This window comes from Meleagris gallopavo, chromosome 19 (genome assembly GCF_000146605.3).
Source record: "Meleagris gallopavo isolate NT-WF06-2002-E0010 breed Aviagen turkey brand Nicholas breeding stock chromosome 19, Turkey_5.1, whole genome shotgun sequence".
Classification (NCBI taxonomy): Eukaryota; Metazoa; Chordata; class Aves; order Galliformes; family Phasianidae; genus Meleagris; species Meleagris gallopavo.
The window spans coordinates 6418169-6418704 of record NC_015029.2 but is presented as its reverse complement, the minus strand read 5'-3'; positions in this window follow the sequence as shown (position 1 = coordinate 6418704).

The following is a 536-nucleotide window of genomic DNA, read 5'->3' as shown; positions in this document are numbered from 1 at the left end:
AGCCCGGCGCAGGCAGGAGCCGTTCGTGTGTAAAGAAGTTTATTTTCACATTTAAAAAAGGGGGGACGGAAGCGGGAGCTGCCCCCGAGCTCCCCCCGCCCCGGCCGGGCCGGCCCCGGGATACAGACGGACAAAGCATCACTTACACAAATACGCCCTCAGGGTTCACAAATAAATAATTCATATACATTTTGCGCACCGTATTTACATTCGCCGCTTTTTGTTTCTTTCTTTTTTTTTTTGTCTTTTTCCTTCCCCCCATCTTTAATTACTATTTTTTTTTTCCTTATTATTATTATTATTATTATTTGTTTCGGTTACGGAGATCCCAAAGTGTCGCTGCGGCGGAGGTTGGGGTTCGGTACCCCACCCGGTTCTTCCCGATCCCGGAGCGGGGCCGGGACGGTTGGGGAGGGGCCTCCCGGCTCCGGCCGTACTGGGGGGTCGAGTCGGGCAATTGCTTGAAAAGAAGCTCACCTTCCCCTCCCCCCCTCCCGGGCAGCCCCTCCCCATCCCCCGGTGCAGCCTCGGATTGG